This window comes from Pteronotus mesoamericanus, unplaced genomic scaffold (genome assembly GCF_021234165.1).
Source record: "Pteronotus mesoamericanus isolate MK-2021 breed Mesoamerican mustached bat unplaced genomic scaffold, CSHL_Meso_final contig_182, whole genome shotgun sequence".
Lineage (NCBI taxonomy): Eukaryota > Metazoa > Chordata > Mammalia > Chiroptera > Mormoopidae > Pteronotus > Pteronotus mesoamericanus.
The window spans coordinates 30,379,239-30,404,280 of NW_026555078.1; positions in this window are offsets into that span (position 1 = coordinate 30,379,239).

Below are 25,042 nucleotides of genomic sequence, written 5' to 3' on the forward strand. Positions count from 1 at the left end.
TTGAAACCTATGCAATCTTATTAACCAATGTCACCCCAATAAATATTAAAACACTTTTTAAAAGATTCCTAAACTTGTGACAGGAGTTGTAATAGGGCCCAAAGCACGCTGAAGAGGGGACCTGAAGCTCCTCCCACCCCCCCCCCGCCCCCGCGGAAAGGTCCGCCTAAGCGGATGCCGAAGGGATAGCACTGCGGTGCGGTCCTGGGCTGTGCCTCGCTCTTTCCGCTCAGGTCCACAACTGATGATTTTGAGCAGACCTGTTCTAAGAGGAACGCAGGTAGCGTAATTCACCAGCACATGGAGCAAATTAACTTTTAAACAAGTGTTTGGTACAGCGGGTCAGGTATGCAGCAGATGGACATGTTCAGGGATATAATTCTATGACTGATTATGTTTGCAAGTGTTTGCCATAATCTAAACTGTAAACAGTGGTATGCACTGAACATAGCTGCTGTTAGATACAATTGTGAGGGTCCTTGTCACTAAAGATGTTAAGGAAAAATTACCACTTTCTATATAGAAGTTCAGCTTATATTGATTGAAAAGCAATACTAAAAATGTTTTGTTACTGTTTGTCAGGCACTGTGCTCAGTATCTTACATGTAGTTATTAACGCATAGGTTTCTATAAAAACTCAGGGTTTTATAGAAACACTAACATTTGTGCACATATAGACATAGAAGCTTATTTATTTCAGCCTTGTTTATAATAGGAAAAATAATTCCCAACCACCTAAGGATCTATCAACACAGGAATGACTAAATACACTTATGATACATAAATACTATAGAACAATACCGTTCATTGTTATTGTTTAAAACATTGAAATAGATATATAGGTGCTCTTTCTGTTACTCTGATTGCATTGCAAATTCCCCCCAATAACATAAGGGCATAAAACAACCATTTATTACAGATTCTGTGGGTCAGAAATTCAAATAGCACAGCAGGGATGACTTTTCTTTGCTCCATTATGCATAGGGCCTTAGCTGGAAAACTTCAAGGCTGAGAAGGAAAATCACCTGAAAACTTTCTACTCCCATATTGGCGGTGGATGCTGACTGGGGGCTGCAGACTGGAGACCTCAGTTCCACTCCATGTGGACCTCTTCATGTTGTCTCAGTATGGACTGGTTTGGGCTTCCTCACAGCATGATGGTTGGGTTGAGAGATAGAGAGAAGAAAGAAGAGAAGGGGCAATGGGGGAGGAGAGAGGGAAGAGGGGAGGAGGAGGAGAAAGGAGGAGGGAGGGAGAGATTACTTTTTATGATGCAACCTTAGCAGTCGTACAGTGTCGATTCAATTTTGCTGCATTCAATTTATCCATGGGGTTACAAAGCCTCACTCAGGTTTAAGAGGAGGGGAAATAGACCCTACCTCTTGATGGGGGAGAGGCAAAGTTCTTAAAGAGTTATGAGACCAGAAATATTACTGTGACCATTTTTGGAAAATACAAATTTGTCACATGTGCTTACATTGAAAGATATCTTAAACACTGTAAGGGGGTAAAATAAATGAGATGCATAATAGGTACAAAGTGATACCATTTATGGTTTATAAAAAAATACAAAACAAACCCACATTTCCAAATGTTCATACATTGTTTAAAGATACATATTTTTCAAAAGACACAGTTTCTAAATGTAACCTGGGTATTCAGCAAAAGAAACAATCTGTTCAAGTCATGCAGGAAAAACTGATCAAGATGGCCCCACACAGCTTCTTAAGACATGTTTAAGGGTAATTTTTACTTAGAGAAATGTTTATCATTCACTGTAGAATATAACCTTCTCATTAGAAACATGTGGTTCTCTTGTAATAAATGAGTGGTGGCAAATCTTCATATTCTTTCCATATTGTAACTTGGCATTGAGCTTTCTTGCACTAAGGAGCTGACCTGATGTCACAAAGTTATTTTCAGAAAGATGAGAGTCATAAAGACCTTCCTGAAGTAAGGGTCTGAGTCTCCTTTACTTTGTATTTACATATCTAACACATAAAAGAGTCCTTGTTGTTTTTTTTTGTTTGTTTTGTTTTTTTTACTAAATTATGCCATTCTCTCATTCAGCAGTCCAAGATGTTTATAATTAACCAAAGTAGATTCTGGCCTCCTTATTAATTAATAAGCTAATAAGAGTTCTGATATCAAAGTTCCAGTGACTTTACTTTGTATCCCAGTATTAAACTTCCAATAATGATCTTCTCAGTTAGATGACATCTCTAAGAAATCTGTACTCATATTTATGAAATCTGTTCTTTTTTACTTGTGTTTATGAGTAATATGCTAATATGATGGTAGCATTATTTTAGGAATTCCTTCACTCATGATTTAGGCACATTTACCTACTATGAGACTCTGAAAAGACAACTATTTCTCAAGAGCAATAACTTCATAGGAACAAATGGTCTCAGAGCAGGTAAAGTATAACCAGAGATATTCTTCTATCTGGATAATTGATATATTCATTGTTTTGTAATAACTTATGATGCCATAGTCACTTTTTTTTTTTTTACTGTTGTCTTTGTTCTTTTTCTGAACATCAAAAGGACAAGCCTTAATTTTTTTAGAAGAAATAACTCATTGCCCTGACTGGTATGGCTCAGTTGGTTGGGTGTTATCCCACAAAGGGAAAGTTTGCATGTTCAATTCCCTGTCAGGGCACATTTTTCTCTTATTGGCTAGGTTCAGAGGGGAAACCTAGCTGTGTACTGGCCTGAAAGGTAACCATAGGAATAAAGACATTAATAAAGGAGAGATGCTTTAAGCTCCTTTGACTCGGCAGGATGACATATTATGTGCCATAGGCACACGTACTGAATAATTTAAATGTTTGTGTAGTTTTATTTTACATGCCATGTGGTTCCTAGTAATCCCATCTATTATACATAAAGCCTTGAGTATGAGTCCCCTTAACTTTGTTTTATCCTAAGTGAAAAAAAGAGCATGCGTCAAGTTTGAGGGCTATAAAATTTAATCAAAAACTGAATATTTAGTATATTGTTTTACTACCTGTAATCCTGGAACACTGTGAGGTTCCCAGGTAAAGGGGTTAAATTAACAACATGATTCCCTTTGAATTTTGGAGTGTGACAGTCTGTTCTTTAACCCTCTTTTCCTTTGAGAACAGTGACTGAAAGTCCCAATTATATGCACAGATTTTGTTTGTAGAAATGAGGCCTCTGGAGAACATGAGGAACCAGAGAGAATTATGGTCACATAGTCCTCATTTCCATTACTTGTAACCTCATACTTATTTTCATAACAGCTGATTTACATATCTGCACCAGGGCTTTTGAGTGGTACTGGAGAGACTCACATTCCTACATAGTTAAAGCCACTGGAAATTCTTGGCCTCCAAATTAGCTACGTCATGACTATCAGGACTCTAGAATTATTTTATCTGTCTTCCAGGCTAGTTTCATCCCGCAGCAACTGTTCTAGACCACTGCATGCTTCACACTTCCCCTCTCAACAGACAACCCTGCCTTCATTTCACTAAGAAAAATTAACTATTCCGTAGGTACACTCTCTCAACTTCCACTCCTCCCATACCTATAAATGCATCTGTATCTGAACTTACACTTACCTCCTTCCCCCCAGTCTTAGAGGGGGACAGATGGCCTGATTCTTCAAGACTAAGGCTTTCCTCTGCCTGTGGGCTTCATGCCATCTCTTTCGGGTTCCTTTGGGACCCATCCCAGCACTGTTTCTCTCTTGAATTTTCAACAGTACTTTTGCTAGCCACTGCCTCAGAGTTCATAAATGAACTCCATCTGGAAACTTCTGCTACCCTCCTGTCTCCCTTTCCTTCCCATCACAGTGAAACTGCTAATCTGCAGGAGGTAGCCATTGTTCCCACTCAGGTGCAAGTTTACTCCTCAACCAATCCGTTGGCTTCCACCTCAGCCTTCCACTAACGCTGCTCTGGCAAATGCCACTCATTATGTCCCACAGGCTAGATCCATTAGACTCTTTTCAACTCTCATGCCACTTTATTCCCCCATGGCACCTGATCCTGCTCTGTCCTTTTGGAAACTCTTCCCTTGGCTTCTGTCATCCCACTCTCCTTTGCTCTCCTTCTCTGAACACATCTCAGTTTTCCTTGATAATTGTAGTCTGTAATCATAATAGTAATAGGTAGCATTTAACGTGGTCCTATCATGCATTAGTATGTTATAGGCAATACTGCATTACTTCTCATAATAACCTTCTGAAGTATACAGTATGAATTTGTGGTTAGAAGCCAGATCAGAATTGGGACACTAGCCTATTCCTGAGGCAATCACTGGAAAGGGGCTGGGTTTGCTCATATCAATTAGGCCTATTTAAGGCGGAGAGTGAGATGAGCTTCTTCTGATATATATATATCTGGGAGTGAAGGAATGTCTATAATGAAATTGCCACTTACTAGCTTCGAGTTCTTGGACAACTTCATGTCTCTGGGCTCCAGATTCCTTTTATTGAATGTGGATACTGTTACATGCTTCCTAGGATTTTGAAAGGGTTAAATGAATTAATATGTGAAAGTGTTTAGTACAAAGTGCATAGTAAGTCTTTCATAAATGTTGGCAAGCCATCCATCCTGTCCATCCGCCCTCAGCATTTCTGCCACTGGTGTCCTCATAAAATGCAAACTGATGATGTCAGTCTCCTGCTTAAACATCTTCAGTGACTCCCCATTGCCTAATAAAATCTAAACTTTGGTTACGGTGTTTTGGACACAAAAGACAGAACAACCAATGCAATCTAACTTAAAAAAAATAATAAGGGCGTAAATTAGATCATGTAAAACACCAGCAGAGGTAGTGTGAAGTTCAGGGTTAGTTGGTTCAATGATAGTAGCAAGAACCCAGGTTTTTTTCTCTTTCTCATCATTTTTAGTCAGCTCCATCCTGCAGCTGGTTTCCCTCATAGTTATAATATGATTGCCATAAGCATTTGGAGTGATGTTTCTTTCTTTGAGAAAAAAGATTTTTATTTATTTATTTATTTATTTATTTATTTATTTATTTATTTAGAGGGTGAAGGGAGGGAGAAAGAAAGGGACAGAAACATCAAGGGAGGACCTGGCCTGCAACCTAATCATGTGCCCTGACTGGGAATTGAACCACCGACTTTTCAGTTTGCAGGATGACGCCCAACCCACTGTTCAGTTTGCAGGATGACGCCCAGCCCACTGAGCCATACCATTCAGGGTAGAGCAATGTGCTTCTTGATTCATGCTCAGTGAGAGGAAGGGAGAGGCTTTCAGTGATTTACATGAGTTACTTCCCAAAAACCTCTAGCAAAACTCTGTGTCTCATTAGTCAGAATTAGTCACATGTTATTCCTGACTCAGTCACTAGAAAAATACTAACTTACCCTCATTTACACTACCTGGAGCTAAGCCTGGGTGAGCTTCTTTGGAGGCATATGGGTGTGTGGGGAAGAGGTGTGTACTAAATAACAATAAGTTTCTATTAGAAAGAATGGGAGTGGAATCTGGGAAGACGACATTCTATGGTCACTGCATAAACAAGGTCCTCTTTTTTAAGTTTTTATTTTTCAAGAGAGAAGGGAAGGAAAGGAGAAAGAGAAGGAGAGAAACACTGATGTGCAAGAGAGACATAGATTGGTTGCCTCTTGCACACCCCCAACTGGGGACCTGGCCTGCAACCCAAGCATGTGCCCTAGCTGGGAACTGAACCAGTGACCCTTCATTTTGCAGGCTGGCACTCAATCCACTGAGCCACACCAGCCAGAGCTAAACAAATTCCTCTTGATGATCTTACCTTGAAGCACAAGTTATTCTTGCCATTCACAACTTTAACTCAAAGTATTCAATTGATGATTATTGTATGTATGAATGAATGGACTTTGAACCAAACTACTACCTGCAGTTCCCAAAATGTGCAAGATGATTTCTGGTCTCCGTGTCTGTGCTCATGGTGCTACTGCTTCTTGAAATCATCACCCTCACCACTCCTAATCAGTCTCTCTCTCTCTCTCTCTCTCTCTCTCTCTCTCTCTCTCTCTCTCTCTCAAACACACACACACACACACACACACACACACACATACACACACCCTTCTCACCACTTGCACAACTGACTTTTCCATGCTGCGAGTGCTCTGGATTTCCATACGGACACTTGTTTACAGCACTTCTTTGCTCATCTGAAGCTTCTTCTTGAATGGAAGACTTTTAAGAGTGGGAATTATCTTTTCCTTTTTTTTACTGGTAGATGCCTAATATATTATTCTGAATGTATGACTCAAAGATTGACCTTGCTCTACACTTTTTCAGATAGTAGATCTCTCTTTTGATGTAAATGCCTTAAAACAAGTTTATTTATATAGGACTTCTCATCACTAGAAGTCATAGAAGTGTCTTCTAGCGTCTCAAGGGTCTAGTCATGTCTTCTAGGGTCTTTTGCTTAAGATTGTTTTGCTTAGTCACTTACCAATGCATTTTTTTTTTAAATGAACACTTTGAGGCAGTGTGTTCAATGACAATATCCCAGTCTACATACATGACTGACTGGATTTTCTGGGCTATAAGTCACCACAGCCAGAAAAAAATGCATTAGTGAAGAGACAATTTCATCATCGTGGGGGTGGAGTCTGTAAAACCAGTTCAGGAAAGGTAAGTACTTTTGTAGACTTTGATAACACATTAAAATACAAACTATGTGAAAAAGAATGTGTGTTTTATTAGAAAATATAGAAACAATCAAGACATTAAAAAGCTAGGTTTAGAACACGCAAAAAAGAATGTAATGCTAAGAACAGTGCTTCTGTGCTCATTGTGGGTGTATAGGTCTCTAGTCCTAATGTATTTTGATTTGTTTCTCAATATGTATACAAAACTCTAAAACCTTAAATGCAGCCATGGTAGGGATATAAAAAGAATACGGTAATCAAGATATTTGTAATGTTATATTTATAGACTGTAATGGAAGTCTGTGATTAATCTATAAACTCACAGCTGCTTCTCAAAGTTCCCATAGGATAAACCTTTGAAGTTCAGGGAGTGGCTAATGGTTCCTTTGATCTTCTTAGTCTTTTTGCACTTCAGGGAGATTTGGAAGAGGGCAATTTTGCTTATCACTGTACCTATTGTTAGGCTAAAGAAATAGCAACTTCCTAGCTCTATTGAGATTGGTGGTGCAGGTGAGGGATTTTCCCAGATTTAGCTGTCTGAACTGCTGCTTTTGGCCTGTTTCAAGAAGTAATTCTGCTCAAGGTAGCCTCTCCCTAATCCTCTTCAACTAACAATTTACAGTTAGTTAATTGCTTGTAGCCTATCCTTTAGTGTTTTTAATGTCATTTTTTTTTGTACTAGGCATAATAAAATGCACTAATTTTCTTTCAAAACCATTTCATAAAATACTCTAATAAAATTGTCTTCTCTTGAAAAATATGAAAAACTCTAAACATAAGCATATGTGAGAAGTCAAATCAAGATGGTTATAGTTTCTAGTAGTATTTGGATTATAGTGTTCTAGTAGTATCTGCATTAAAGGTCATTGCATTACTAAATCGATTCAGTATAAAATATTGTAAAATATGTATGTGCTTTCTGAAAAAATATTCTTGTCTATCCTTTAGTCTTAAAACAATTTTGAGACAACTGCCTATACATAAAAGAATTAATCTTATTATAAAAAGTTTTTGATAACGCTTCATGTTTTAACAAAAGTAGCACATGCTTATTCTAAAGAGAAATACTGACATGTTTAAGGAAGAAATGACCCTCAGAAATAATCACAATCTATTTTTGATGCATTTCCTTTCAACGTTTATTATTTAAATATATAATATGTACATTTCTTTTCATGTGGGAAATATTAGCTTATTTTGTATATGTAGTTTGTATACTTAAAAAAACCTTACCATTACATTATTAGTAGTAATAACATTATATTATTTTACCATGTCTTTATGATTTTTATAAGTCATCTATAAATTATAATTTATTTACTCCCCCATTGTTAAATGAATATGTCATTATTTTTTTAAGGATTAGAAACAATTGGTCAATAATTCAGAATTTTTTTCCATGAGGGGCTTGGAAAAATAATATGAAAAGTCTCTTGAAATATATACACATTGAAATAAATACATACACATATATCTGTTAACTGAAAACAGGATTTAGGACCTCAGAGCTGAATGAAGCACCCACAGCACCCCAGCACCAGCACCGTCAGCATGTGTAGCCCCCCTTTTAATTTTGATATGCATTTGCATCAGAATACCCCTTCAAAGGAAACGGAGGGGAAGTTCAATTTAATCAGACTCTCCCACTTACTCATCCATTTATTCATTCATTAAGTAAACATCTCGTCCCCCTGTTAGACATTGTAAGTGCCAAGGTGAACAGGGCCTACTTAGCCCTTTCCCTCCCAGAGCCTACAGTCTAGATGAGGGCAATTAAACCAGAGAATTTGATCACATACAGAAATGGCTAGGGTAGGGAAAGCAATGATTACGGTGGGTGCACATGGTGGTGGCAGCTAAGTTTTCCCTATGAAAGCAGTGTTTAAACAGAGACTTGAAACGTAAGCAGGAGTTAGAGACAGGGTGGGTCCAACTGGAAAGCATTCCAGAGACAAAGCCTGGTGAAGATCAGAAGCCTGTGGAAGATCAGGAAGCCGAAGGGAAACCACAGAAGTAAGATGATGTCAGATCATAAAAGGCCTTGTCAGCCACCATAAAGAGTTTAGAGTTTATCCACAGGGGCACTGGGAATCTATTGAAGGTTTGCTCTTTGAAAAGATCACCCTCACTGCAGTAGGGAAAATGGATGGAGATGGAGGTAAAAGGGAAGCAAGGGATGTTGCAGAAATGCAGATAGGAAGACTGACTAATTAGCTACAATCTAGCTGAGGAAGTCCTACAGGATGGCTGGAGGTGAAATTCTGTAACTATCCTTTTCATTCAGCCATTTATCACATTTAGCTTCTGATCCTTTCAACCAACCTAACACATATTCTGCATTTAATAAGTAGTTGTTGCTCTTTTATATCACCTGTTTTTTCTTCTTTCAAAGAATAAAGTGTTGGGAGAAAAAGTATCCATCCTAAGGACCTTTCCCACTCTTTGTGTGACCTGGGGTCCCTTCACTTTCCCACAGTTACTCAACTGGTTGCTATACCTTGAGCTAGTTGCTGAAGTCCTGGCTTTCTTTACAAAAGCTTTCTGAGCTTGCATAGAAAGCCCACAGAGAATTCTTGATTTCTATAAAGAGGGCAGTACCTGGATTCTGCTTATGTTAGGAACATTGGGACTTCCCCTCTTACAACAGTAATTCATATTCAACGTAAAAACATGAAAAACACAGGTAAGTGAAAAAAATAAAGAAAAAAGCTCTCATAGCGCCACGCCCTAATGACAACCACTATAATATTTTGTGACATTTCATTTTAGTCCAGATTTTTAAAAACTTAAAATCATAACATAGAAAAATGTTATTTTAAATATTATGGTAAAATTTTAACAGTTGCAAAAAATTCCACAGTATAATTGTATTCCAATCTATTTTAACACATGGCCATATTTAGGTTGTTACTGATGTTTGTGCTATACATTATGCTATGATGAACAGTTTTGGCATAAAATTCTTTGGGTACTTAGGATTGCACTTGAGACAAATTCCTAGAAGTAAACCTAATAATCATTTTTTAATACACTGCCAATTTGATTTACAAAACGCTGTACCAAGTTTACCCTTTTACCAGCAACATTTGAGAATAACTTTTAATTAGGCAACATTAAAAAGAAACTTTGCTAACTTAATAAACAAGGAATTTTTTCAAAATAACTTAAAATGTTAATTGTGTTTTGATATACCCATCATAACTAAGTAAGCTAAAGGAAGAAACTGATTGCAAGGTTATTAAGCCAGACCTATACTAATAGTCTAATTGGCTGCATCTTCCATTACTTGGTAATGTGGGTAGTTAGTACCAGGGTTTTAGTATTCTTTGACATTATTCTAAAGTTTTCGTTATGTATTTCTGTCTGTCTGAGCCTGCTTTTTCTTAACTTTAAGCCATAATAGTTTATAAATTAATTCTGAGATTTTAAAGAATAGAGTTATACCACAAACCCAAATACTAACATTAACTTATGATCTGTATGGTTAATCTGAGTTAATTTTAAATACAAAAGTTAAAAGCTGAATGTTAAATTGATAAAAATAATAATGACCTAACTAGAGAAAACACAAGAGGGCAATCTTGCACAAAAATAAAATATGTTTGCATAAGATAAAATAAGTCAGCATTTTTTAATCAACTATGATTTTGTTCAATAAAATGTATAGTGTTGTCACATGTACTATCTTTTTATTCACAAAGAAATGTAGTGTCAACATCCATGCAATAAATTTTGCATGTAGTTGAATTATATTTTTTAATCCTGGAAAGAAGTGACTCTGTTTTCCATTGACCACTACATTATGCTTAATTTCAGTTTATAGAAAAGTGAGGAACTAGATTTGCAATAGAAGAGACACCAAAAAAAATCTTTTTTTCTCCTGGATTCATCATATATATTTTTCAAAATGGAAATCGTTTCCTTTTTTCTAATTAGGAATATGCGGTCCATTAAATCTCAATGAAAAAGACTTTTTTAAATAAAAAATGAATACATTGCTAAAGGAAGAACATGATCTTGTGATTAGGTCAGGAAACATGTATGATTTTTTCCATACTTTAGTTTCCTGACACTTAAATACAACTATAACTTATATTAAATCACTAGGCTCTAGAATCAATGACAAAATGGAAGATTTAAGATAACTGCATGCACTTTTGCATGTGCAAATTCTTGCAGATCTTGATTTCATCTGCAAAGCAAACACAGAGATAGATGTGTGTAGTTGTACTTCCCATACTCCCAAAACTCGCTTCAAACTAATGTGCAGTTTACAGTGCCAACCAGGATAGGAAAAATAAAAAAGGAAGTAGAAATAAGTGCTTTTCTAATCATACTGGTAAGACTAAGCCTTAAGAATTCTGTGATCAAGTACCTGATACTTAGCAAAGTAAGATAGCATAGCAGTTAATCACATGGAGTTTGACTCCTCAGTTTCTTCCACATACTAGCTGTGTGACTTTGGGTAAGTTCTTAATCTCTTTGTGTCTTATTTTTCTTATTTGTATAATGCAGTTATAATGGTACACCTCTTGTGAGTCTTAAATGAATATGTAAGACTATGAATATATGTATTAGAGCAATGTCTTGTAGAAGGTAAGTTTTTATATAAGTATTTGCTGTTATGCTAGGGAGACTAAGAAAATATCTGATGGAAATAAGAACCCAGGAATCAGAATCTGAAATACAGGTGGAAACCTTATTGAATTAATAGAAGAGTCAGCAGAAAGAAGTAAAGTTCAGACTGTAACCATATTCAAGCTATATTTGGCTCATGTTTTTTTCCCCAGTTCCTAGGAAGAAGGAATTGCCAATTGGCAAAGCAGTTTATTGAATGTTGCAAGAGTTTTGCTTATGTTAATTATTCAGAAGACCAAACTTTCTTTTTCCTCCACTGTGAAAAGTGGTTAGTCATTCTTAAAGTACTCTTGCTTAATGCTCATAAAACTCTTTATTACAGAGCCCTCGAGGCCCAGTGCTATTACTGGTAAGATCTGAACTGATAGGTATTATTTGAATGGTAGTTTAGGATATTGGTTTTCCAAGAGGGCAAATGAGGTGAACAGCACATTATAGAAGGAGGTACTTTAATAAAGCTTATTTCTGTCTTATGCCACGTGGCTTGCTGTAGAGGACTGTTGAACCAGGTCACTTTCATATTCTGAAAATAATCTCTCTAAACAAACAAACACACAAATAAAAAACAACCCTGAAATTGGAAAGCTAAGACATGTAGGTTCTATTCCTAACACTGCCACTGATGCATTTTGAAGTCAGACAAGGAATTCTCCCTGATTTTGTGCTTTGGGCTTTGGGTGAATTTCTGATCTCCATTATCATGGTTTCTAAGTAGTTTGAAAAGTTTGAGTAAAAAGGTAAATGAGTCATAAAGAAAATTATTAACAGTAATTGTTCTTTTCCTTTGTGTTATTCCATCTATATTTTAGTTTCCACTTTAGATAGAATGGTTAAAATTTTGCAATATCTTACTATGAAGAAATAATTGTAGTAATTTAAGTGCTTGTGCACATTTCTACAAATATCATTTTGGAATATTAATGAAAGTCTCTAGCGTAGCCTTGTGGTACTTGAGGAATTCTGAGTGCTTTGGAGGTTTAAGAGATGTGTGCTGGAAGAATTTTGCCAGGAAAGACTGAGTGATTGACATTATTATAAGGTAATTTTATCTTGGTGAATTATGTGAAGTCTACAGCTTTAATTTTCCAAGTTCTGGTATTTAATTTTCAGGTTCTAGCCTGAACAGATCAGACCAACCAAATTTATGAGTCTGATGTATAAATGTAATGAGCACTGTGCAAAAGACAAATGCAATTTCCATCCTCATTGGGTTTAAGAAAGAGAAACAGCAGACAAATAATTGTACAACTAATTAATGAATTGAAATCTCTGAATAAAAAGTTTTGGGAGCTATAAAGCATATGATGGGGAGCATGACCATCAAGTAAATCATGCGGAAAGACATTTTTTTTAAGGTTTACAGTTTGGCCTTTTAAAAATTTATTAAATATGTGTTATAATAATTTTCTGTTTTTGTCTCCACAGTGGTGATATTTGTTCTACAGACTTATAATTTACAGTTTGCTTATTGGGGTTCTCCAATTTCAAATTGCATCTTCCACTTCTGCTTTTTCTATACTTTTATACAAGCCATTTTTAATTGTTCACATTTTAAAAATATGCTAATATCACAGACCATGTTATATAAAAGAAATAAGTTCTTTCAGCCTCAGAGACTTGTCTTTTCCTATGTGTTGTTAGAGTCATGAGTTTGTGCACTCTTTAGTACCCCTTATAAAAACTCGTGGCAAAAACAAAATAAACTACTCAGAAGTTAATGTATGTTCTCACCAAAGTTCTGTGCCTTTAGAATGAAGTAATAGAAGAAAGCCACCCAACAATTGTATAAATATTCATAGCAGCATTATTCACAATAGCCAAAAGGTAGAACCAACACAAATGTCTATCAGCAGATGAACGGATAAACAAAATGTCGTATAACCATACAGTGCAATATTATTCAACCTTAAAAAAGAATAAAGTTCTGATACATGCTGCAACATGAATACGTCTTGAAGGCATTATGCTAAGTGAAATAAACCAGATATAAAGAACATATATTGTATAATTCCCCTTATACGAGGTAGTAGAATAGTTAAATTCATTGAGACAGAACATAGATTCGAGGTTACCAGGGGCTGAGGGGAGAGAAGAATGTGTTACTCTTTAATGAGCACAGAGTTTCTGTTTGGGATGATGAAAAAGGTCTGGAAATGGATGCTGCTGGTGGTTGCCCAACATTGTGAATGTATTTAATACCACTGAACTGTACACTTAAAAGGTTAAAATTATGAATTCTCTGTTATTCTATGGAATATCTCATCACAATAAAAAAATACAAACATGAAACTATGTGAAAAGTGTCCATATACTGTCACTACTGGATGCCTGATATCTTGTGTATCAGTAGTGTTTCTGTTATAAAGCTAAAAACAAATAAAATCCCCTAATTTTTCTCTCCCACATTCATTCTTTTCACCTCTTTCACTTACCTTACAGTTGCATTACTTTGTCCTCTACATAATTTTCTGCATGTAAGTGATATAGTATTATCATTTCATCATTATTATGTATTCTTGGCTTGCTTCCATTGTTCTGATGTCCCATATATGTTGAGAGTTTGACATACCCAATATGAGCCTGTAAAATGTAGAATAAAAGGAGAGTATGCTAGGATAGTGCTGTTGACAATATAGTTGTTCTGTCTGACTCTATTGAGCTTTTGTTTTTCCCTTCTTGACCTTGAGAGATGCCTGAAATGTGATGAACACTGTAGAACTGAAGGTGAAGATGGCCTACCAATACAAGAAAACACTTTTTTACTGGAAACATATGCCAAACCTTTTCTTCTTCTCACACTTACTTGGCCTTGTAGAAATATTTTAATCACGACAAAATGTGCTTACTGTGCTACATTGGGAACAAGGGAGACACATTAGGTCTGTCTGGAGAAAGTCCAGCCATTCTTAACATAATGAGAATCATCGTTGCAATATTGATGTAACCCCAGCAGCCAAGAATAGACTTGAATGTGCATCCATGAACCATGATGACTTCACTGTACTAGGCAGTGGGGATGGTAGATGCTCTTTAGTGAGCATGTGGTACTGTGTGGCTGTCACATTCAAAATGACTGAGCAAAGAATATGCATCAATTTTTGCGTTAAGCTTGAACATTCCTCTGAGGAAACTATTCAGATGATTCAGAAACTGTAGCTATGGGCAACTGGTGATTGGCAGCTTCATCACAACACACCCACTGATGAATCACATCTCATGCAGAGTTTTCTGGCAAAATATCAAATCATCTAGGTGATCCAGTCCCCCTACAGCCCAGATGTGGTACCCTGTGACTTCTGGCTTTTCCCAAAACTAAAATCACCTTTGAAAGGGAAGGTATTTCAGACAGTCGATAAGATTCAGGAAAATGCGATGGGACAGCTGATGGTGATTGGGAGAATTATGTGAGGTCTCAAGGTGCTTATTTTGAAGGGGACTGAGGGTCATTGTTTTACATACAACGTTTCTTGTATCTTGTATTTTCTTCAATGTCTCTGTTTTTCATAGTTCACGGCTGGATACCTTCTGGATAGACCTCATATTATCATAATGTATTCTGAAGTTTGAAATAAAAGAGTGATTGCACCTTCTAAGGGGAAAATACCTATGACTGAAGTATTAGTCTGTACAACTCAATGGGACACAAAAATACTCTTCCTTCCCTCCACCCTTCAGTCCCAGGGAACAGCTTCTCATTGCTGCTGGCCCCTTAGTGCTTCAGCATTCCTCTGTGCTCCCCTTGACCCTGCTCACAGCTCTGTAAATTGTCCCTTTATTGAACTCTCTTCAAAATTTCAATTAAGTATGCCAGAGAATTGATAATAAGCAGAGAATAATGCAAAAATTTTTGGTTATGTCTGGTTATGCATATTTCTTTCAATGCTGCTCAAAACTATATTTAAAAGCTATGCTATTGTAATTAGTTGACATTAATACATTGATATTTTATTAGAGAATATGGTTATATTGTGTAATATGTAATTTAATCTAAGTAATCCCCAAGACTCCATGTGGCTCAGTCTCAGATAAGAGATGCACTCAAAGGAAACATAAATCTGACTTCATAAACTCTATATAACCTTGTAGATATTTGCTATAAAAAAGGAGGAAACTGAGGCATTATTGTCCTTTGTACAATGTTTTTTATAGCTTCTTCAATAAATGTCTCTATTTTTTTTGTTACATGGCTGGATTCTTTCTGGACAGAACTTGTATTTTGATTTATAAGGGGGAAAAACCCAATTCATGAGTTTCAGAATTAGCTAAACCTCTTAAAGAACTTGCTTTTTGACTTAAAAAGATCGTAATAAAATACACCATTATTTTTGAAATAATCAAAATTATTTACAGATATCTTTTATTATTTAAAATTCTTAAATAATATGTTTTTATTTACAAATCAATCCAGATAATAAAATAGTGGACAAGCATGAGTTTTCTACTCTGCCCAGTTACAGGCAATACCTCTCCTATGAAATAACAGGTCCACCTTTCATATATCTAATGCATGCAAATGAAAAATAAAAATAAATAACAATAAAATAATATAGGTTACAAATAACATATGGACAAAAAGACATTGTTTTACAACCTGATGCTTCAGTCATTTATTAAAATATTAAGGAAAAATAGGTTATTACTTAGATTTGATTTGTAAATATTCTTATTTCTTTATCCATGGGACAACTATAAATCATAGAGAAAGCCCAACGAGAGAAATATATCTTGTTTATATCTTTCTTGTAAATTTTACTGCAAGCTCCTTCAGGTCAGGAACTGTGTCTCTGTCTGATTTGTGTGGTCTCAGAGCCTGTTAGAGTGCTTGGCACAAAACAAGTGCTCAGTAAATGCTTATTAAGTATTATTGACTCAACTGGGCAGTATTTATTATGTTGAGTTTGTAGATCACAGTCCTAGGATGTATATTCCAGGCCACAACACATTGGTAGTAAAGTATATGACCCTGGGCTAAGACACCACTGCAAATCACATGTGACGGCCACAGGCTACTACCTTCCTTAAGAATTCTGGAGTTCAAAGATACTAATTGTGCCCAGTTTTCTTTTCCCAGAGTTCCCAGATTCACAGGTAGAAGTGAGAGTACTCTATGTCAGATTTCTAAAATGCACACCACAGGCTTTGGAATCCTTGATGGTTCCCATAAACAGGACCATGGGAGGGTCTTTTAGATCTATCTATGGCAATCTTTCAAAATATTGAGTAGAAGAGTACATTGTGTTCCTTTGACAGTGTGCTGCAGCAGAAGTGGAATTGCCACATTGTATAAACGTGGCTTAAACACAAAGAATAAATAAAAATTAAACAGGACTTATTTCATACTTTTGCCCCAATTTCAGTATTTAAAAATGAACTTTTTGAAATATATTTCATAAAACAGTATTTACAATCTTACAAAAATATAATATTTTTAGCTTTTTAAAAGTGATTTCAAGGTTCTGTAATCTCATTACAGAAGTGGCTCTGAAAATTCACCTCCTGCCCAACTGGACACACTGGGACCAGACCGCAGAGATTCACTCCACAGTTATTTCCAAGACATATGAGTAGCATCATGGAAGGAAAGAACTTTTCTTGCCTTGGATCTATTGCCACTTGTGTGGTTTGGGTCAAGAAATCAATGGACTCCTCATTCTTGGTTTAGATTAGTTAAAAATAATGAATTTCAACTTGCATGACTTTAGTTTTTTGGTTGTGGTTTTCTGTAGCACTTTGTTGAAGCTTTGGAGGCTCTGTCTCAACACTGTAAGTCAGTGCAGTCGTAATCGAGTTTCTGCCAAGGGCATGCAGGTGGTAGGTGACTTATGTATGGTGGTATATGTAGGTCCCATTTTTTGGTTACGCTGTTAAAATTAATTTTAAAGTTTCTTCTAGCTCTAAAGTCTGTTTCTAAACTTAGAAGTATGTTATTGATGTATTATCAATGAAAAATTATAAATATATGTAAGTCCTTTTTGTGTATATATATTTTAGTATAAAACACATTCTGGAAAGATAGTCATCAAATTGTTACCTGCTAATCTCTGGGTGGTAGAAATAAAGGCATTTATTTTTGCTCATTTTATCATTTTTCTTCAGCGATCATGTGTTGCTTTTGTTTTGTTTTTAGATTTTATTTATTTTATGTTTTAGAGAGAGGGGAAGGGAGAGAGAAAGAGACGGAGAGAAATATTGATGTGTGAGAGAGACATCAATTGGTTGCCTCTCTCATGACCCCAAGTAACCCAGGCATGCACCAATACCTTTTGGTTTGCAATCTGGCGCTCAGTCCACTGAACCATGCCAGTCAGGGCTGATCATGTATTGCACTGGTAACAAAATTGTGAAACTTTTTAAAAATGTCTGATTCTAAAACAGGTATTTAAATTCATTTGCAAATTATGAAGTTTAACAGCTATAAAATTAAAGTTAATAAATTATTGTAGATGAATCATTTATTTTCTATAATAAGCAAACTGAATCTAGTAGATTTCATCAAATAGTATTTTATGTACATATTTAATATTAGCTTCTCTGTAAGAAAATTTTTCATTAAATTTTTAAATTAAAATAATTATATTTGCTTTTAGTAAAATTTCCAATAATACAAAAGAATATAGAATAAAAAATAACCTTCCTCTTATCTGAGACTTCCAGCCTCCCAAAGACAATTACAATCACTAGTATCTTGCATATCATCACAAAATCATAATCACTAGTTTCTCAGATATCATCATATGATATATACATATTTGTATGTATTTACATGTTCTTCTCCATAAGTAGAAGTGTACAATATAACATTGTATATTTTTATTTATTTTCTCTGATAATATATATTAGTGATCATTTTCTATCAGTTCATGTAGTTCTACTCTGTTCGTTCTATGGACTGCATAATATTCTGTGTTATGGATGAACCATAACTTTTCAACTAGTCCAATGTATATTGACACTTAATGTTTCCAAAATATTTTTATCTATTTCAAACAATGTGGCTTTGAATGCAGTTGTTCATATATCTTTGAGCATTTCTGTAAGTACTCTTAGAGGATAAATTCCCAGAAGCAGAATTATTAGGTGAAAAGTATGTGCATTTAAAATGCTGGTAGACATTTTTTTAATTACTCTCCAAAAAAAAGTTAACTAATTTAATTTTCAGTGATCATGTATGAGAATATTACTTTTATCAAATCTATGCCACCATGGTATATTAGCAAACTTGGATCTTCTATGTATACAAGTGGTAAAAAATGGTAGCTTGTTTTATTGGTATTGCTTTAATTATGAGTAATGTGATATTTTTCCAAATTTTTCATCTCTTATTGTGAGAATTGCCTGTTACTGTCCATTTCTCATTTTTCCATTGTATTTTTAACAGCTCTTCCCAAAGTGGTTAATGAGTTAATAGATGATAATCAAACATTACCTAACACTAGTTTCTTGTAATTTGTTTATCACTGGTATCTTTAAAAATATATATTCCATTTTACTTAGGTCACTAAACACCTAAGGGAAACTTCCCAAATGTAAGATTGTATGCTCTGGGGGAACAAAAAGATTAAATGGAAAAAGGGTTATCTTAAGGAACTCACAATTTAATACAGAAAATGTAAGTTAAAAGATATGCTCTTAAAATAATATTATGAGGCTATAGGAGAGCACAAGAGATTACTTTGGACAGATTGAAGTTGGGGAAATTTTAATGGAGTAGGTGCCATATAAATTGGCCCTTGAAGGATGAATATATTAGATTCTCAGGACTGCTGTGATAAAGTACCACCATCTGGGTGTTTGAAAACAGCAGAAACTTATTGTCTCACAGTTCAGGAGGCTAACATCCAAAATTAAGATGTCGGCAGGGCTGTGTTCCCTCTGAGATTCCGGGTGGAATCTTTCCTTGCCTTTTCCTAGCTTCTGGGGGAAGCCAGCCGTCCTTGGTGTCCCTTGGCTCATGGCTGCATCCGTCCAAACTCTGCCCTGTCATCACCTGGCTGCCTTCACATCGTCTTCCCTCTGTGCATGTCAGTGTCTGTGTCCAAGTTTCCCCTTTTTATAAGGCACCTGTCATATGGACCAGGACCCACCCTAATGACATCATCTTAACTTGGCCCTCTGCAAAGGCCTTATTTCTACTTATATTCACAAATACAGGGGTTAAGATGTCACCATATTTTGGAGGGGGGAAGTGGGGAGAAATTCCATTTTGATCTATATAGAAGATAAGATTTCAGTAAAAGAGAATGGGGTGGGGAGAGTGGTATGTGCTTGAAGAAGAGAATAAAATGAGTAAAGACCTGTGAGCAGGAAGCAGAGGTAGCATGACACCAAATACTTTGTCCAGCTTTTTGAGAGCAAGCTGCAGATAAGGAAACTGTGGGAAAAGGTCTTACCCCATTCAACTCTTCAAGGAATGAGCAATTGCTGAAGCTTTCAATCAGAGAGTTCAATCACTGAGGCTTTAGGGAGATTATGTTCTAGCTGGGTGGAGTATGAATTCGATGAAGAAAGTAGCAGAGGCAGGAAGACCAAAGAGGAAGCTATTGCAGCTGCCTCAGAGAAAACAGGCAGCAAACAATGAACTTGTAAAGACAGTGGGTTAGGCCCCTTCCAGCAGGGGTACAAAATTGCTGCCTGCTTTGATTTGAAAATTTCCATAATCCAGAGGGATCACCCTGTCCCATCAGAAAAATTGCTTGAAATATACTCATGTGTTTCTTCATCTGACTGGATTTCTTTATGAGTGGCAGTATTACACTTTGACAAAGGGTACACATGTTGCTCACTCTGAAAGAGGCCCCAGGGTTCTTTATGAGTCTTTGGAGGGCCTTTCTTTCTGCTTTTTCCCTTAACATTTTCAGACTGACTCACTAAAACATCTTGGACCAGAAAATGAAATTTGGAAAGCATCTTCTCCTTTAATTTTTTTAGAAGCTTTTTCACACCTTTTGCTGAAAAGAATGCATAAAAGTGGGTTAATGGCTGAATTAAGCAGTGCCAGCCGGGTAGATACTGTCTGCATCTGCAGAGGAAGTGTCCACCCACTGTTTACCATTGTGCTTCCCTGCAATATGCTTACAATTATGTAGGGGATCCAGCAACAAAAGAAAATAAGAGTCACCTGAAATAGATGAAAGGTAGCATTGTATTCAGGAGCAGGGCATTGCACATTTCAAAATGTCCTGTTTTCTGCTCCAGGAAAAAGAGAAACTGGGTGTGAATAAAGTATCAGCTATCCTCTAAGATTAGGTTGTGTTCCTATCTAGGACTGTTTCTTTTGAGATCCTCAAAAACATTTAGAGTCTTCTTGGCTCTTCTTTATAGAGAAAGCTATACTTGGCTCATCTTTCTCAGAAATTGACGTTCAATGTCACGTAGCCAATTGGCTTGATCCCTTGTCACTTCTGCTGCGGGAACATAACAAAATGTGCCAACACAGAGGTAGGGAACAAAAAGAGCAAATCTTCATAAGCCTGACATACATTACCCTGAGCTTGCAATGTTGCAAGCAGCTGGCTGATTTTCAAGGGCAACCATTTTGCAAGGAGAAAACCTTGAAAAGGCAACTTAAATTGAAATCCAAATTTCAGTGCTAATACTCATTTTAAAGCTATTTTGTGTGCTGGGTCAGGCACCATGCATCTTTCTGTGTACTTTGCAGTCAGTGTATATGCTCAAGGTATGCAATAGACCAAAAAGTTATTGATCATATAGAGAGAAGTGAATGCAGTAGGCTGAGATCTAACTGTTAACATAGGATGTACAATTCAAAACATAAAAACTATGCTAAAAATGTTTGTATCAAGATTAGGACTCTTGATTATCATATGTTTTCTTATTGCAACATTATCAATTCTAACCCCAGATGTATTCATTGCCCTCTGGAAGAGTAAGATATCAGTTTTTCAGCAAGTTATTTGACTTAAAATAGAAATGGCTTCTGTAGACACTAATCTACAGTTTATTCATTTATTCATCATTTTAGCACTTTTCATTGGTGGGAGCTAAAGTGTACTCTAGGCTATTTAATTATCTTTTAGAATAAACAATTTATGAACACCTTAACAACAAATATCAGCATGGGAAAATCTACACAAGCAATGCTTTTTTAACCATAAATAAAAACCACATTACATTACCTTGTATTCTAGAACATTGAGAAATAAAGATCACTTTAAAAAGCTTCTTTTCCTTAAAAGGCAATAACAGGAAAGAAAAGCACTCAGGACCATTCTTTATTAGTGCTGTGTGTACTCAGGACATAAAGACATTTATTCAAAGAAGTATATTTGTATAGACTTCTGGTCAAGATGGAGGCATAGGTAGACACACTTTGCCTCCTCACACAATCACAGAGAGAATTACAACTTAACCTCAAAACAAATAACACCAAGAACTGTCAGAAAATAGAACTGTATTGAAGTTTGACAGCCAAGGATTTAAAGAAGCTACATTCATCCAGATGGGTAGAAGGGGTAGAGATGCAGAGATGGGCAGAGACACTAGAGGACATGGTGTGGTGCAGAGAGGTGGCAGTGGAAGAGGAATGGGTAGTCCCACATCCACATGTGGTGGATAAAAATCAGGAGCAATCCCAGCCCCAGGCCAGACCACACAGTCCAGGGTTCCAGCACCAGGAAGATAAATTGCTATAACTTCTGGCTGTAAAAGCCAGTGCAGGTTGGAATGGTAGAAGTAACTGCAGGGTTTTCAGGAGACTGCCTAAAGGGCCCACACAGTCTTAGAACGTACACAAGTACACCCACTTCTGGGATTCAGAACCAGGGCAACAGCTAGAAGGGTGCCAATTGCATATGGGTAGTAGGTGAAGTGACTGGAAACATGGCAAGTGCCAGAAAGACCTCCAGAAGCAAGGTAGCAGCACTATCTCCTCTTCAAGCCTTCCCCCGCAACACAGCCACAAAGCAGTAGAGCAGGTGGCCCTGCCAATTACCTCAGGCTCCACCCTTCACAATTTACAGGTGCCTTTTCTACAATAGGCCATGCTACTAAAACAGGTAGTGAAAGCAGGTCTACCTAATACATAGAAACAAACAGAGGGAGGCTGCCAAAATGAGGAGACAAAAAAATATGGCCCAAATCATAGAACAGAACAAAATCCCAGAAAAAGAACTAAACAAAATGGAGATAACCAACCTATCAGATACCGAGTTCAAAACGTTGGTGATCAGGATACTCAAAGAACTCACTGAGTATGGCAACAACGTAAAGGAAGAAATGAAGATTACATTAAATGAAATAAAGGAAAGTCTACAGGGAACCAACAGTGGAGAGGATGAAGTCAAGAATCAAATCAATGATTTGGAACATAAGAAAAAAGAAAAACATTCAGTCAGAACAGTAAGAAGGAAAAAGAATCCAAAAGAACTAGGATAGGCTAAGGAGCCTCTGGGACATCTTCAAATGTACCAACATCCGAATCATAGGGGTGCCAGAAGGGGAAGAGGAAGAGCAAGAAATTGAAAACTTATTTGAAAAAATAATGAAAGAAAACTCCCCTGATTTGGTGAAGGAAATAGACACTCAAGTCCAGGAAGCACAGAGTCCCAAACAAGATGGACCCAAAGAGGACTACATCAAGACACACATCATAATCAAAATGCCAAAGGTTAAAGATAAAGTGAGAAACTTAAAAGCAGCAAGAGAAAAGCAGAGAGTTACCTACAAAGGAGTTCCTATAAGACTGTCAGCTGATTACTCAAAAGAATCTTTGCAGGCTAGAAGGGACTGGCAAGAAATATTCAAAGTCATGAAAAGCAGGTACCTATAGTCAAGATTGCTCTACCCAGCAAAGATATCACTTAGAATGGAAGGGCAGATAAAGTTCTTCCCAGACAAGGTAAAACTAAAGGAGTTCATCATCACCAAACCATTCTTATATGAAACGTAAGGGACTTATTTAAGAAAATGAAGATCAAAACTCTGAACAGTAAACTGGCAATAAGTACATATCTATCAAGAATTGACTATAAAAAACAAACTAAGTAAACAAGGAGAACAGAGAGAATCATGGATACAGAAGAGAGCGTTTTGATGGTTGCCTGATGGGAGGGGAATGGGTGAAAATGGATAAAGAGGTGAGGGGATTAAGTACAAATAGGTAGTTACAGAATAGCCATGGGGATGTAAAGTACACTATGGAAAATGGAGTAGCCAAACAACTTATACACATAATCCATGGACATGAACAATGTAGTGGTGATTGCCTGAGGGACGAGGGGGTGCTGGGTGGAAGGTGGCAAATGGCGAAAAATCAGGACAAAATAGCATAATCAATAAAATATAATTTAAAAAAAGAAGTATTCAAAATGATGAAAAGCAAGGACCTACAACCTAGATTACTCATTCCAGCAAAGCTATCATTTAGAATGGAAGGGCAGATAAAGTGCTTCCCAGACAAGGTAAAGGAATTTATTACATGAAATGTTAAAAAGAAAAAGAAGATTAAAACTATGAACATTAAAATGGCAACAAATTCACAACTATTAAGAGCTGAATCTAAAAAAACAAACTAAGCAAACAACCAGAACAGAAACAGAAGCATAATTATGGAGATCATTTGGAGGATTATCTGTTGGGAGGGGGAGAGGGAGAATGGGGGGAAATGTACAGGGATTAAGAAGCATAACTGGAAGGTACGAAATAGGCAGGGGCATGTTAAGAATAGTGTAGGAAATGGAGAAGCCAAAGAACTTATATGCATGACCCATGGACATGAACTAAGGGGGGTATTGCTGGAGGGAATGGGCATACTGGGCAGAGGGGGACAAAGGGGGAAAGATTGGGACAACTGTAATAGTGTAATCAATAAAATATATTTTATTTTATTCTTTTAAAATATTTTAAAATTTCATTTTAGAGAGAGGGGAAAGAACGGAGAAAGGGAGAGAAACATCAATGTGTGGCTGTCTCTCATGCGCCCCCTACCAGGGATCTGGTCCACAAGCCAGGCATGTGCCCTGACTGGGAATTGAACTGGTGACCCTTTGATTTGCAAGGCCAGCACTCAACCCACTGAGCCATACCAGCTAGGGCTCAATAAAATATATTTAAAAAAAGAAGTATATGTGTATTTTTTAAATAATAGCAACAACAGTAGTAAGATTTATAGAGAACAATCACTTCATGTGTACCCTTTTTCTTTTTTTACTTCCCTCATTTCTCTTTTTTTTAATCCTCACACAAGGACATGCTTATTGATTTTTTAGAGAGAGGAAGGAAGAAGGAGAGAAAGGGAGAGAAACATTGATGTGAGAGAGAAACATTGATTGGTTGCCTTTCATGTGCGATCCAACCTGGAACCAAACCCACAACCTAGGCATGTGCCGTGACTGTAAATCAAACCTGCGGCCTTTTGGTTTGTAGGACGATGCTCAACCAATTGAGTCACACCAGCCAATGTTCCCTTCATTTCTCTTATCTACTTTTCTCTTTTCTTTTTCTTTCATGTTCTTTCTTGATTTTGTTCTTTCCCTACCATCTTCCCTTGTGAAAATATTTCTCTCCCTTCCTTTCTCTTTTTCCTTGCCTTTTCTTCTCTTTCTTCATCACTTTATAAATATAACTTGATATGGAATATAATTATTATTTTATTAAATATTAAACATATATTAAATAAGCATGAAATTTTTAGTAAAATCTCAGAACTCATGCCTGTAAGAAAAAAATAGAACTCACCAAGAAATTAAATTGTTTTTCTGCCTGTTTCTCATTTTACATAATATTTACAGACAAATGACTC